This window comes from Charadrius vociferus, unplaced genomic scaffold (assembly GCF_000708025.1).
Source record: "Charadrius vociferus isolate BGI_N301 unplaced genomic scaffold, ASM70802v2 scaffold65, whole genome shotgun sequence".
Classification (NCBI taxonomy): domain Eukaryota; kingdom Metazoa; phylum Chordata; class Aves; order Charadriiformes; family Charadriidae; genus Charadrius; species Charadrius vociferus.
The window spans coordinates 4518331-4533846 of record NW_009649293.1 but is presented as its reverse complement, the minus strand read 5'-3'; positions in this window follow the sequence as shown (position 1 = coordinate 4533846).

The following is a 15516-nucleotide window of genomic DNA, read 5'->3' as shown; positions in this document are numbered from 1 at the left end:
CCTTTGCATATATAACTCAGCATTTGGCAATTGTTTAGGTAAGAAACTGAAGAACTGAAGAAAAAATGTGGGTTTTAACATGAATTCACTAATTGTGCAATTTAGTTGCTAAGAGTTGCGCCTAACTATAAAAATGTCCTGTAGAACAGTGAATTTAAAATTAATTGCTTAATCTTAGGCCTATGATCTGGCTCTCAGACTTGTTAAAAATAATAAAAAAAAAAGCTTACAGGAGTTGAAGCAACTCTTGGGAGAAGACTAATCAATCAACTAGTCCAAAGTCCCTGGTTGTACTGTACTGTTATGATCTGGGGTCTTTGATCTTGAAGGTTGAACTGATGCAGGAGAAATTTAAAGTGATGGCTCCGAAGGGCTTTAGGTCAAACCCAGCAACACTAGTCATGAACTTTTTTGCTATGGCATGGAGACATTATTCTTCACATCCTCAACTCCTCTGATCAAGAGTGGAAAATAAATTCTTACAACATCCATCACCCTCTACTGTCTCAAAAAAAGAGAGATTATAATAAAGATTCCAGTTCAGATGTCAGCTCAAATACCAGTTCTTAGCATAATAAACTATGATAACTGTAAAGGTTTAAAACAACCTCTGTTTCATAATTCTGCAAATTCCAGAAACAACATAAAAACAATCCATAAAAGCCAACAAATTCTGAATTCTTCAGAAGATAATTTTTACACATCTCTAAGTAAAATCAGTATTTTCTCTCTTTGGTTATGTCAGTGTTATTTTATCAGACAACATCACCTACTGCACTTAAATCACTGGCAAGTGTAAAATTCCCTTTCTCCCTTTTTGTGCTTCAGCGTACATTTTCCTGGGTGAAACGTCCATCTGCTTACTCTTGATACAAACATGAACACAGTTGGTGTAGAATACAGAGGAGGAATAAATGCATGGAAGCAATTACTTGGTCCTGATTAACTGCAGACAAGAGTAGTCCCGGCTTGTACTTGGATTTGTCACTTTCAGGTGACATTGGATAAAATACCTTCAAATCTCTCTTTTAGGGATGAAAAGCAACAAAGCCTTTTTTGTGTATCTGGCCTGAAGACAGTGTCAATTTACATCAGCTGACACTGTGGCAGACTGTGAGTAAGTGGGCATAAGATATTCTGTCACCAGACAAAGTGACATTAATATTGTGCCTCACCATGAGTTATCATGGCCACAAGCCATTAGTTCCAATTAAAATAATGATTTTCTCTTTGAGGATGCAATGCCAGACTTTGTATCAGGTCAGTGATTAACGCATGTTCCCTTTGTGCCTTTAATGGTGAAATATAAACAGAGTAGACTAATCATCCATCTTCTTTCTAACTGACATTTTTAAGTAGGAGAAGCACGCACTGGATGCAGACGTTCACCCAGGTGTAGTGACTGTTTAATGAACGCAATCATTTGTCTCAAATTCAACCTGGGACTTAAAACCAGAAGTTCCAAGAGATGTCAGTTTCTAGTTTTGATTATCTACAAAGTATTATATTTTTGAATGACACTAGACACCTTTTTTTTCTATCATCCATGTCTTTCTAAGTAGAAATTCTCTAGTTTTGTTTTGGTTTTTTTCTTCCTTGAAGACATCGTCAGTGGATTTTACAAGTTATTTCAAATGATTCATCTGGAAGGACTGAAACACAATGTCATGCTGTCACAGTTTTAACTAGCTATTGAATGTTGACTGTGCCATGGTATTAACAGTCTATACTTATTTTAGTTCAAGGCATACATAAGATAATAAGATTTACACAGCTTTATCAGAAGAGGGTTAAGCAAACAAATTACCTAATTGTTACTGTGGACTACAAGCATAATTATTAAACATTAGTATTAGTTTGAAAGTGGCAGCAACTGTATGTTTATAAAAACCACAACAACCCACAGAGATGATTCATTATAACTAGAAATCATAAAGCTCACTGCGCAGGTTTCAAATAACCGTGTTTCTACACTTCTGAAAATCATGGGAAACAATTTTTAGGGACTACTTTTTTAAGCTGCTATATTCTTCAGCAGTTTCAGCCTTCTGTCTGCGATGTTAATGCTCTTTATTCCTACAGAGGGGCTGCAGTTAGCTGCCAAAGGGCACAGTGTCTAGTGGCCCAGAAAGCCATTCTAGCATTTGCCTAGTGGTATTATTTGCTTTATACATACACATATTGCCTATCCATGCCCTGGAAGTCTTAAGTGTAAGGGAAATGCAGAGCAACAAAATAAGTGGAAGTTGTTGGTTTTGGAAACAGTGATAAAAAGACTTTATTACGCAGTCCCATATTCAAACTGTTCAGCAATCAAAGCCCCCGAAGAGAAATGTACTCTCAGAAGCTGCCTCTTCTTAAATGGTGTTTGTCCACTCACACAGTTATGTTGCAGGGGAAGAACTGTGCATGATTGTGGGATGGATCTTACCAGCTTGAAACTCGCCTTCCCACTTTAAAGACTGGTCAGCTGAACTGGAAAGCCAACATCCCAGTAGCCTTTTTTTTAGAGGGTTTAGCATCCTGTTACACCCCTCCCTGTCACTGAATTGTGAAATGAAGCCCAGTGTGGATAAATTCAAAAGATTCTGTTCCACCCTTATCTCACCATGCTTTCCTCATTGTAACAAGACAAGCCTCCTAAATAAGCACTGGCATTTTCCTAAGTGGCTGGAAGAAAAGTGTGCCCAAATGCACTATCATGTAATTGTGCTGACAGTAGATACACATTTAAGAACACCTGTAGATAAGATAATGAGAAATGATTACTAGACATTGCCCCTATGAAAAGGCAGGTGTAGTTTTACCACACCTGGTAACCGGTATCAGCTAATTCATTTGTAGTTTTGGGAGCAGACATTTCACCCTCATTTCCATTCCAGTGTCCAAAAATTGTAATTTAATAGGAAAAGGTGGAGAATACTATACCAATTACACCAGAGATCAAGCCCCTCCACTGATAGAGCAAATCAAAAGTTTTTAGCATTTTCAGATGGAGAAGACTGTTATTAGAGAAGAGATTTGCTTTATTTGTTTGGAAGTGGTGAAAGCTTTATCAAAATTCTGCTGGTACTATGAATTTCTTAGGTAAGGTGTTCCTCCCCCCATAAGAAACCAAGAAAGGAATCCGGTAGACAGGTATTTGCTCCACCTATTGATTACCTTGGCAGATGGAGGAGGCAGAGCATTATCAAAATCCTCAAGACAGACTACTGGAGAGAGAAAAATTACTGAAAACTACACCACAGTAGCTCCCAAAGAGGTTCTTACCACCTCTCCTACTTAAGTCACTATTACTTGTTATCAGAGAAACCAGAGACACGTGATCAATATGGTAGTATACAGGGGGGCACCTGAATTTTGCTTGTCATGAGGAAAGATCTCATCTGCTGACGCCATCACAGTATCATGCAATGTATTCAGGATAGCTATCAAGTTGGAGTTTTAAAACACCTGAGTTTATTTATGGGATGCTAAAGTCCTTGCAATCTTTTAAAGAAAGGGAGGGGAAGAAGGAAGGCTAAATACCAATTATTCCAGATTATTTTATCTGTGCCATCATAAGCAATAAAAACAAAGCCTCCTCCTCATATTTACATCACTACTCCCAGTACCCCCATATCTTCATGGATATTTGGGCATGTTTGAGTCCTTGAGAGCAAACTTGTCACACCAGAAGTACTAAGCATATCCAGAATTAACGCAGCAGCCATGCAGCCAGGAAACAAGATTTCTATATATACTGTTGGTGTTTCTTTGTAAACTTACATTCATCAAAAGAGAATGTTTGTTCCACTTAGAAGTGTTCCTCTACCAAGAAAGGTAGCGTTTTTGTTCACCTGACCTCCAGCTACATGGATTTTGTAAGTTAAAAGTATTGTTGTCTCTCAGGACTAACTATAAATCTTAATAGGGAAGAGCCTTTATCTTTTCAGAACTCTTTCCACGCAATTCTTCCCCTCCCTTTTCAAAATGACACAGGGGGGTCTGTCAAAGCCTACAATGAGAAAAAAAATTGCAGTTCTGCTCTCAGTATTTTCTAGGTCAGAGTATTTTCTTCAGTCTTCTTCCAGGACTATTTCATGTTCTGGGTTTGCTTTCTTTTCCTTATTTGTCCAGCAGATATCTGTTTCTTTTTTCCCAAGACAGCTTCACAGCTTCAGTCACTTTGGCACTCAGTGTCCACCATACTGCATTTATATATATCTGCGAAGCAGTTTGCTTTTCATTCCAGTTTCTCCTCCAACAATGATCTGTGCATCCCTGTTACACCTCAGAAACTGTCAAAATAGACTTAGTACTTGGTGCCAAGTGGTCTGCACCCATGCAAGATGATACTTCACAAGAAACTGGTTGCTTTTCTCTGAAAAATCGAATGATATCTCTTTCAGGTGCCAATGGCAACCACACAAGTAATCACTCAGGCAGATTCTTTCTTCAAAACCCAACAGATTTTATAATGCAAACCCTCCTGTGGTATTGCACACAGGATGTAAAATTCTTAATAGAAATTTTTATTATTCAGGTATTCAACTTTGACATGATACTGTCAGCAGTGACTTGAAATTCTCTCCTCGTGTTTTTAGTACCATAATGGCCGGGGGATGGCAGGAGGCAGGGGAGGGAACAGTAGGAAAGCAACTGCTTACCTTTCCAGAGTAGACCATAATTTGGCCCTTCCAGCCATCCCTGTGACTCTCCAGAGCCCTCATGGTCCATCAGCTGCCAAATATCAAAAGGCTGAAGTGCTAGGACCCTGCAGGGACTACAGCATCTCTGTTGAAAACACCAATTCAGCTCCCAAAGTTAGCATAGTTTAAAAGGGCCTGTAAACAGGCAGGGTTGAGCACAGCAAGGACTGTGGCCACTGTAGCTTGCAACAGCAGCTGCAGTCTCGTTTTCCAGTGGCCTGAGCTCAGGAGGTTCCCTCCCTTCCTCTTACTTCTTCTTGCTCGCAGAGGTCTCTCATGGAGAGCCTGGGCAAATAAGCCACTGACACCACAGTTGCCTGCTTAATAATGAGCCAATTTGCACAAGGTGCTCATCTTTCTGGAAGAGCCCCAGCCTGCATCTAGAAGGACCATATCCACTCCCGATGTGGTCACAGAGTTGACTTCAGTGGTATTAAGTTCCTTTCATGTAGGCCTAAAACTAGCTGTAGGACTCTGATACAAATGCTTTCTTTACTGAGAAGCAGTGAGAAACACATTAAAATCTTTATGTTTATGCTTCATATGTGCCATTGCTTTTAAAAGAAAGGGAAAGCTAAAGCAATTAAAAGCAAAAAAATAAAGCATTTGAGCACTCTAAAGAGTTTTCTGATGTTGTTAAAATGAATGTTAAAGCAACCAGTATCAAGAAAAGTTGCTACTGTGCATACGCCCATGCTACATGGAATCCATCATAAACATACTGTATGTAATGAATTAAGATCTTTATAATCTGCTTGAACATGTTGCTGTATGATAATGAAGAAGGCTTTTGTTTAAGGCATGGCAAGTGGTCATTTTTTCATGGTAGTATTGCAAAAAAAAAAATTAGACAAATAAATACACTGAAGTAGTTGTAATGAATGTGAGTTGGAAACTTTTTTTTTAAAACATTGCCTCCCTATGTTTGAGAAATGTTATTACAAATTGTACTTTTCATGATGTGGGACTTGCCTGCCTAAAAGTTCCTCATCATAAATGCTAAAATGAATGATAGTGATAATAAAGGTTTTTTTTCTGAAGATCAAAGTTGTATTTTAATAGTAAACTACTTACGCTGAATTACATTCGACGTAGTAGTTTTTTCACTGTCTCTCTATCTGTTGCAGATGAAACTAAAAAGTCTTAAATGCTACAGAAAAATGAAAACACTTTGTGTTTCTGGCTGCTTTCTTGTTAGGCTCAAGCGATAGTCTTTTAAGATGGAGTAGGAGTCACTGTCTTTAATTTACAGTAGATGGAAGAAAGTTAAGGTCTTCAGCTCCCTGTCTGGGTCTCTGTAGATACATGGATCACCATTGGCTTCAAAGTGGTGCTACCTAAAGCTTGCTTGGTGTCCTCCTAATCCCCCCACCTCCTCCATGGTGCCAGCCTGTACTACTCTTCCATCTTAGACCAGCACTTAGTCTACTGCTAACATTCAAAATTGTGCCAGATAGGTCAGCTGGCACAAAATCCAGACCCTAAAGGGTTTCATGTTCTTCCCACTGTGGGATGTTTCTTGTGGTGGAGCTTGTGTTTCCTTCAGCAATGCAAATATTACAGGCTCATGCTACAAGAAGGCCAAGGTCAAGCCGGGGCCAGGTTGTAGGAGTTTCCAAGTGAGATTTCTATCATGCTTGAGCCTGCTCTTTGCAATGTTGCTATACAGACAATGGTTTAACAAGTCCCCAGACACAGAATCGAGTACTGGCCCATTTAAACCATATTACCTGTTTATGTAAAATGCTTTTCTTATGGGAGTAAAAGGACAATCTAAGCCCCTAATAAAAACACAGCTTAAAACCAACATGTATTTTTGTTTTATTATCTGTTGCTGCAACAGTGTCCCTATTACAATCATTAGTCTTTTCAGGGCCAAACTTTATTTGCAGTGTGAAGGCTCATGGAGTGGTCCATCTGGCTCCTGGCTGGGAAGAGAACCTTTCATGCCAAAATGCACCTCTGAGAGAAAGCACACGGGATGTGTAATTGGGCTCAAGCTAGAAATGTCAAAACATTTTGCATATCCTCATATTTGTGGCATCAATCACAAAAAAATCTGGATCACTCTCAGTTTTAAATATTTAAAGATTGTATCATGTAACTATTCATGAATGCTGTCTTATTGTTTGCTAGCAAGAAAGGAATTTCACTACCTCGAGCCACCTCAAGCCTCTGCGTTCAAGCCTGTTGATTTCTGAGTGAAGAGACCTTATGAAGGAAGATATGCCAAAAAATCTGAAATGACAATTGAAAGCTTTGTCATGTTTTGGTCATCAGCGTTTTTTTGGGCAGGGGGACTGTTTTCACTGCACAACCAGCCATGCTGATTTAATGGAAAATGTAAGTAATTGGAGAGATGGTGTTCTCTTGGTTTACCTGGGCAAACATGAGGCGTGAAATCTCTCACGCATCTACAGTCCTGAAATCGACAAAGCAGCTATATTGCTCCTGAGGATCTGAACCTTGGCTGGTTAATTGGTCTGAATTTGAGCTTGAAGGTTTGTTCATCACCTGAGGGTGTTCCCCTGCCTGACTCATGGCATGACACAGAGAAGAATGGGTGAAGAACAGTGTGTCTATGACTAGTGGAAATGTATCCTAGTCTCCAGACCTTGCCTGTTAACTTAAATTAGCCATACTGGAAGCAAAAGCTTATGCTATGTACCTGACCCTGAGCAGCAAGTAGCTGAGGAGCAAAGAAAATTAATAGCTCAAATGAGAAAAAAAGTCCCAGTGCTCTCAGCATTTACAGGGAGGAATGGAAAAAGAAAAAAACCAAAACAACCAGAAATCACCTGAAGGGTAAGAATTGCTAGATTACATCTAATATCAGCTCAGCCAGCATGGCTAGTGTTAATGATCCATGTGTGAGGGGCCCAAAGGTTGTCACATATGAACTGTGCTCCTTTCTTACAGATTTGACAAGCAGGAAATGCTCCATTACTGCTCCAGCTAGATCCATAATGACTCCTCTGCCTTTTTTCCTGCTGTAGGTAATGACTTACCCATGCAATTACCTTCTTTTGTCTTCACAGAGTTGAGGATAAATTATTTCATCCTCTTTGCAGGGGGCATTTGAAACTAAAGTTATTTTTAGGGAGAAATAAATTCTTTCATGTAAGATGTGGGAGTTGTTGCTCCTCAGGCAGCGAGAGAAAATGAAAGGCACTTCAAGTCTTTTTAAAAGCTGGATTCTGATGTTTAGCTTGAGATCAAAGAAAGAACGGGGAAAGGAGGGGAAGCCGAGCTTCTAGTAAGCTCCCAGTATATACAGCCTTGTATATGCGTCCTTTGAAGGACTTACCATTACGTCTCTGATCTTTGAACTCTTTTTCTTATTTTATGAAGGTGAACTGAATTTCTTTTCACTTGTCTTATTGTGAAACTAATGACTATGCCTTAGATGCCTTGAGAAGATTGTACTAACCTGAAAAAAGAAAAGAACACGATGCCTGGAACTTGGTTATTACAGTCACACTTTTGTTTGTGGGAAAAATGCCAAAGTAGTTTTAAAAGATTAACATCTGAAAATAGTATTTACCAGGTTTTTGAAAGCACAATTCAGGGTTTTGATATCATACTATAATACTTGAAGCTCAGTTCTGTTACTTTAGTGTTTTTAATTTTGTTTTCAGTAGTACTATTTATTTTCTTTTCAAGCTGCTTTATTTTTTGAGCGTGGTACATTTCAAATTCAAAATCCATTTTGTTGTTGCTTTTACACATACTTGCAAAGCTACTGCTGACTTGCGTGAACCATAATAACCAAGGTAAGTGAGCTACTAATAGCATTTGTAACTAATACAGATGACAGACATGTATCCCTAGCCCAGCAGAATGACAAAACATTTTTGTTGTTTTTGAGACAATGCTAGGTACACCACTTAGTTTCTGACACTTTGAGGAAAAGCGCAGCTAATAGCATGTAGCTGAGGGGCAGTATTGTCTATTTATCAGTGTATGTAGCCAGAGAGATTGGTTGTGGAGTTCGGAAGCAAGCTGTATTGATCTCAGCTACAGTACACTCTTATTGTTTCCTACACTTACCCAACCTGATGTTATTCACTGGGACTAAGAATCAATTAGGGCTTATAGCTTCTGCTATGGAAAAATAAAAGATATATTTTCTGACACTGTGTGGGATGCCAAATATTTGGTGTTCTGACAGGAATGGAATGACCAAAAATAAGAAGTAATTTCTTTTAATATTTTCATGTGATAGTAACAGCCTCCATTAATACAAATCTTTTCCTTTGTAGATCTTTAAGACTTCTACTGAGAAGAGAAAGGAATGTAATTCCCACTGTTTACAGTTTGTGAAATTGATGCAACAGAGGGAAGATCTGCTTTGCTCCAGGGGAAAGAGAAGGTTGAAGTAAGATGAGTGGAAGCACTCTTGCAAGAATGGTTCGAGTACTTATAAATATTGATGCAATAGTGTCTTACATTGTGATGATTTCTGAGCTTCACAAATGCGTATGAAATTCTTGTTATGTTACTACCTGGTTTTGTCAATAGAGAATGATAGCTTTTAATACAAAAAAACAGTACATTTGCAAGTATATAGTAGAACCCCTGGAGAGGTTCTGATTTGTATCAAATGAGCTGAGTGATAGAGACAGAGATGATAACACGAGGAATTGTTTTTTACTCAGTATGTTGAGACCTGTTTGTTTCTTTCTGGGACAAAGACTGAATGCTTATTGACTTGCAGCCTTCCTTCTTCCTTCATTACTTGCCCATTATCACACATCACAGGAATGGCATTACAGCAAACTGTTCAACCCACTGACAAATCAAGTTTTCCAACTAGGTTTTGTTGCCACTGTCACTCAAGAAGCCTCAACGAAGGTAGGTGCAAGCCTGCAACAGAAGGCAGAAAAAGTGGCCCTAAGTTCAGCACTGATTGCAGTGCAAGCAAACTGCTTAGTAAAAGCATAGAATATGGTGTAAGTTTCTGGGAAATTCAGAAGCTCTACCACCCAGCTGATGCAGATTTCTGTGGCATCTCCTGATATGTTCTCGGCATGCATTAAGTGGGAAAGGAAGAGGGGGAAGCTTTAAGGATCTTTGGAAAAGTACTTACACAACTCTCCCCACTCTCTAATATCCCTTCTTTGTAAGGGTTACCCTTCCCTGGGGAAGGAGCCTGTCTTGTGAAACCCTGTGGGAACACCGCTGGGATTTCTGGATACATTGCAGACGGTGTCCTGGTTTGAGGTACCCAAACCACGACAGATGGGAACACCGTTGCTTTATGTGGTTGTGTCCTTCAGAGGTTTCACAACACATAGACTATTGTAGCTATGGCAACAATAATCACCTTAGAACAGAAGGCAGCAAGAAGTTCAAAGGCGCAGCCACTGGAAATTGAACACATCATAGAGGTACCTGCTGACAGATACACACTGGAAGAGGATAGAAGTCAGTAATGATACAGGTGGATGAACCGTGGGAAAAGGACAATCACTTCTTCATCTCATCCATCCTCCCAAAGCTCCTGCCTATTATTGCAATAATCTGGGACCTGGTCTACCTAGCAGGCTGACAAATGTGTCCAAATGACTTAGTGTGAACACTTTGTGGCAAGCAAATAAAACAGCTTCAAGTCTTCATTATATTGTCAGAGCAAAGTTAGATCCTGAAGCAGGGAGGAATCTGGCCACAATGGAGGGATCTGCCCACTTCTGGGGAGAAGTGAATAGGGAGACAGGAGAGGTTAAAGCTGGCCCAAAAGCCAAAACAACGTGTTCATTCTGATAAATACCATCTCAGCTCATCAAGTAGGAGAGCTAAGGGAGGAAGATTAGCCAAAGAAGACCAGGGTTACATATTTGAATTTTGACAGTGATTTAGATCACATAGAAATGAAAGGCAGACTTCATGGGTTCTACACAAGCAGCAAGCAAGCATCTCAATAGCTTAAGAAAAATATGTTGTATAGCTTTTCAATTTTCAAATCTGATTTGATTTTTCAAATTCTCTTCCATGCCAAACTTTTTTCATGATCATAGAAACAGAGGAAACAGTAAATACTTATCTCATTCAAACAGTTCAAAACTGATGAGTGTGCAGATAGTAAAGGGTGAAAGTATAAGTAGTAAGCAATTTTGAAAATCTATAGAGGGGAAAATTCTCATTTGTTCATACCGATAGCCTGGAAATGCATTAGACATAGACAAAAACACCAATTGCTTTGGGCAAGAAACATTGTGAGGTCACGACCCTGGTGCCTATTCTGCCTGCAACAGAGCCCTGGAAAGCCTGGCTTGTTACTAATGCAAGTGCCTTTATAAGAAAAATAGCATTGTAGTCACTGCTCCTAAAGGGTCTATAGCTGGTATCAAGTTTTTAATCCCCCGTTATTCTATGCTTCAGGATACAACAGTTCAAGGTAGTAAACTAAGTGGACCAAAGCCATCCTCAGCCTCAGCCCAGGTCTCTTAGGTTGAATAAGTCACTGAAATTTTTTGTATCTCCATTTTTCACCTCCAAAATAGAATCCTAGAATCCTAGAATCCTGGAATCATAGAATCATAGAATCATAGAATGGTTTAGGTTGGAAGGGACCTTGAAGTTCATCGAGTTCCAACCCCCCTGCCATGGGCAGGGACACCTCCCATTAGACCAGGTTGCCCAAGGCCACATCCAGCCTGGCCTTAAACACCTCCAGGGATGGGGCCTCAACAACCTCTCTGGGCAACCTGTCCCAGTGCCTTACAACCCTCAAAGTGAAAAATTTCTTCCTAGTGTTTAATCTAAACCTGCCCTCTTCCAGTTTAAAGCCATTCCCCCTCGTCCTATCACTACATTCCCTTGTAAAAAATGGAGTAAAATATATCTGTCTAAGAAGATATATTCAGCAGAATCATGTTGAAAATAAACAGGTACACAGGCATCACAGTAAGAGTTATTCTGACTATATCAGATGTCACACACCACCTTTTGTATCCTTCTCTGCTCATACCATTGGTTTCACTAGAAAGATGCTTCTGTGACTTTTCTGCAGGGAAGCTGTAGGATTCCCCTTAGGAAGTCCGCACTGAAATTTGCAGGAGTATAGGACCAAACTGCTTGCTTTTTAGCATGTACTGCTATACACGTGTATGCTATACAGATATATGATTCATGCAGAATTTGTGAGTAAGGCTGTTTAGCTGTCTGTGTGTAAATAAAAAAATGGCAAATTCTGAAGACTTTTTTTTCATTGCAATTCTCCCATTAAACAGTATGCACTTAGATTTCTGGAGGACTATACTTTTATAAGTTGTGCAGGGAATTCAGATTGATTAAACCAAAGAAGACCCTCTCGCCGACCCTGCAAGCCACTGGGGCATTGAAAAGATGAAAGACTTTATTCCGTATGGGAAACCTAAAATACTGAGTGACCACACAAATGGCCTACTCTGCATTTTTCCAAGAATGTCCCAGAAAAGAAAATTCCAATGCCACTTCAACTGCAGTGCAACTTTCAGACCAAAATATATCTTACTCTTCCTATAAATTTTATTATTTTTGAGTATTTCTCCAAATCCAATCTTAAATTACTTCTGTGACTTTTCTGCAGGGAAGCTGCAGAAAGAAGCAGTTATGTTACTCATAACATGTTTTTTTTGTTTGTTTGTTTGTTTTAAGATCTTTTGGACAGTTTGGATTCTCGCTTTCAGGTACTTGTAGCTACTGATTTGAAGGAGATTATTCTGTGTATAGGATCAAAAACAAGTGCCAGTGGATACAAAGCAGCTGGCAGCTAGAGACAATACACCATTTGTTATTTTTTTTATTTCACTTACTTCATGTATATTTTTCTGCCTGGACTCATTTGACAAAGATTGCATACAGTAGATGTGAGAAAAATTTTAATGCAAACTACCTTCAGAACTGCTGTTGGTAAAGGATAATGTCTATTTCCGTACATGGACATGTCTAATTGCAGATAGGCAGCATCACCAAGTAATTTTCCTTAGATAATCTCTTTATTGTAAATTCAACCAGAAACAACAGGTGAGATTATCCTGTAAGTGTGAGCAAACATTATTATTAGAACTGCATTGTCCTAAATAGCCATTTCTGGGCATTAATTCTTCTCTGAGAAACACAATAAGACTGCATTTTTCCTGATGTCATCATTGCCATACAGTTTTTAATTGCAGGGATTTTGGTTCTCTCCTTCTGTCTTCCACTGTATACTGCTTTGGAGGTGGTGACCCACTATTCCAGGAATACAGGTGTTAAAATGGTCAGGTCAAGTCTTCTCATAATAACATCCCCTTGAAATGACATTTGGGGATGGACAAGCTGACTCCAGCTTTGCTCTGATGATTTCAGTCCCATGGGATGTCTCCCCAGGATGCTCGATTTCTTTGACTAAATCCCACAAAAGCTGAGCTACATACTACAGCTAAAAAGAGAGGTCAAATATTTAGAGTTTCCGTGAAATGCCTAAAATGTTCTCTTCTTTACACAATGTATTTTCTATTATTTTGTAATTTCCCACTTGCTACTTACACTAACGGAGAGCTATATCCTTGTGAAATAAACTCACAAACTTTCCTTTATCAGCTTTAGATATTACTGAGGAGGTTGAAGGTTAATTTGAGTATTTTTCTTGGTTTGCTCCATTGCTCACCTTCCTCCAGTCCCTTTCCTGCCAAAGCTTATTAAGCTCACAACTGGATTTATTCTTATAATCATCTCTGCTCTCAGGAAAACAAAGTGGGTTTGAGGCTAGTACTCCAGTTTGTTCAGAGGATAACATGCAAGGATTTTTATTTTTTTAACACAACATCAAAGAGCAAAGCAAGCAAACCTGCAGCCCCTTAGTTTTCATTTTTCAAGAAAACAGTGCATTTCAGATGGTATTTAGGTTTCCCCCCTTTGCATATTGAAAGCATCAGTTTTGGTTTTAATTGCTGATTTCTTCATGGTACCTGTAACATATCAGATGAAGGCTTTGAAGGAAGGAGTCTAATGTCATATTTGCAACTCAAATACTGAACTGATCAAAAGCTCTTCAATCTTGTCACTTAAACTGATTAAAGCTCATTTAAAAGATGTGTGCAAAAATCGTGTGGAATTTAGCTATCAGGGCAGATAACTGCACTGAATGGTCAAAAATATGTTGTAATGTCTGCAGTTGGTACAAATTTTATGTGGCTGTTTTGTAGACACTGTGTGGATACGAAGCAGATCACATCCTGGGATCATGTCCTTTTCCTCCTGTTCCTTTTGTCTGTACTTTCCAGACCAAGGACTCACTAGGTTTTCTTTTTGCACTTTAGCACGTCGTGAGCTGAAGAACTATTGGACGTCAACTTTGCTTTGTTGCCGTGTTGCTTAAGACACTGTCTCGAAAAATGGATATTTGAATCTTCTGGTAAAAAACCAACCAAAGAGAAAAAAAAAAAAAAACCAACCCTGAAAGCAAATCTCTCCGTTTCAGGGCATGCAAATAAACCCACTAAGTTTTTCTTCCATGTGACTTTGCATTGTGAGAGGTGGGGTTGTTTTTTTCTTCTTCTACCCGTATTTTAAAATAAAAAGAATAAGTTGGCCAGGTCCTTGAAGAAAACCTGCGTCAGAAAGGACTGAGTGTTGTGATCACAAGTGGAGAGGGGCATGGTTCTGGAGGCCGGAGCAGAGGACCAGAAGAGTCTTGCTGTGTGTGTGGTTGCATTGCAGCTTGCAGTGGGAGCCCTGCCTCTGCCCCGCTGCTGTACAGGGCAGGTGCTGGAGCAGGGGCCGAGATGCTGTACAGCGGAGGGATGGAAGAGGAGCAGGCAACTAAGATTTAGGCACTGCAGCATGTGACTTACCAGCTAAATCCTAGCTTTCATCCACACATTTATGCAGCACGCTTCACATTTCTGCAGCGCAAAGCAGAGCTGAATGCAGGACTGTGGAAACCATAGTAGCAGCCTGTACATTGAACTACAATTCATACAGATATAGAAAGCACATTCCTCTTCTCCTCTCCCTCCCTCGCCCTTCAGCGTACAACAAATGGGAGATTTCAGTTCCTTCTTTTCATTTAAGGTTAGGGTTACTATTGGTGAGGCTGAAAAGATGGATAACCCCATTAAAACTTTTTTTCTTTTTCAGAGTGCATAGATAATTTTTGCTCTGCTCGTATATTATTTAAACTGTGAGGCCTGATTCTCAGCAGGAGGAAAAGTGATGTAACTCTGTGAAAATCAATTAAGCTATGAGGATTTAAACAACAGAGAATGTCACCCCTCTTGCATCTTAGGCCCTAGTATGCTTTTTTTCAGATGTGATTATGCACGTATTTGCTAGGAATCACAGCTTACAGAAAATGTGAAGTGGTAGGAAGTATTGCCACACAGAAAAACAGAAAAAGAAAAAGCAGAAGAGGAAAGAATTTCCCCAGCAACAACCCCTCAGTGCTTTAGTTTTCCAGCTTAATGATACGTAATTTTAGCTTCTTTAAAAACAAATCATGGTAATGGAGCCTCTGATTTGTGTTTCTTTTCTTTTTCTAAATAAAATGTTTAAATATTTATTGCAAATAAGGGCATTTATAGATCACATTCTGCAACAGCCCTTCACTAATGAATAGTTTCTTGCATGTCATTTGTTGCTGTAGAGTTGCCACTGCCACCATGCACTAACTGAGAGGCATCATAAACATCAGACTTTAACTTCATTACATTTTCTGCGTCTCGGATGGGATTTGTGTTCTGTTTCCAGATTCTATTACTGGATGTGTTTTGCTGGCTGGAAGGGAAAAAAAGGGGGAGAAGGGGAAAAAAAGTATAAGCAATGTTTTTATTAAACCTTTCTCTTAGCTTTACACAAGCTT